Raw genomic sequence first — 878 nt, forward strand, 5'->3', positions numbered from 1 at the left:
GAGGGACACAAATCATGAGAGACTATTGAATACTGAAAACGAACCATGGACTGGAGGGGAAGGGGGAGGGAGGGAAGGGGGTGATGGTCATGGTGGGGGGCACTTCTGGGGGAGAAGCACTGGGTCTATTATGGAAACCAATTTGAAAATAAACTAAAAAAATATGTGCATGGCAAAAAACAAACAAAAATCTGAAAACCCACGAAGATACTTATTCAAGTAACCCTCTTATCTAGTAATTTCCCAAAGAGGACACTGTTAGTTTGTGTGTGAGTGTGCGTATGTTTCAGACATTAAACTGTTAAATAAATTGATTAAAACAAAACAAAAATATGGAATGCCCTAAATGGAACACAGAAAATATCATTTAGTTTACCTGTACCCATGAGGACAGCAGACTGAGCTGTGCTGTTTCTCTGCGGGTCTGGCCATGTCCACCAACTTAGCACACACCAAACCCTGGAAATACACATTAACACACAGCGAGATAAGAGCATCATGAGTGTGCAGCAAAAATTCTTAATTTTAAATCAAACAAAATTTCACAGATATCAAGATGATAGTAGCTACAATTTTAGTACCCACACATTAAGAACATGCATATATATATGATCACAAAAACTACAATGAATTCAGGAATGCTTTTTGAATTTGTATCTTGTTAACCACATCAAGTGGCCTCATATATTTGAAAATCAGTAGGGTGTGTGTGTATATTCTTTTTTAATTTCATTTAAAAAATAAGTATTTTTGAAAGCTATTAACAGAGAGGCGGGAGAGAGACAGAGCACAAGCAGGGGAGGGGAAAAAGAGAAAGAGACACAGAGTCTGAAGCAGGCTCCAGTCTCTGAGCATAGAGTCGATGCAGGGCTTTAACC

General features: G+C 38.6%; 1 protein-coding gene across 1 annotated transcript in view; it reads right to left on the bottom strand.

Annotated features, from left to right (window-relative positions):
- The window catches only part of LOC115287066 (adenylate cyclase type 10-like), a 76,024-nt gene extending 75,571 nt beyond the window's left edge, over positions 1 to 453 (bottom strand). Inside the window, exon 1 of the mRNA XM_029933344.1 lies at positions 377 to 453. The gene's annotated coding sequence lies outside the window, so the exon portion shown is untranslated. The remainder of the gene's footprint in view (positions 1 to 376) is intronic.
- Between the last annotated feature and the right edge of the window lie 425 nt (positions 454 to 878).

This window comes from Suricata suricatta, chromosome 3, assembly GCF_006229205.1.
Source record: "Suricata suricatta isolate VVHF042 chromosome 3, meerkat_22Aug2017_6uvM2_HiC, whole genome shotgun sequence".
Classification (NCBI taxonomy): Eukaryota; Metazoa; Chordata; class Mammalia; order Carnivora; family Herpestidae; genus Suricata; species Suricata suricatta.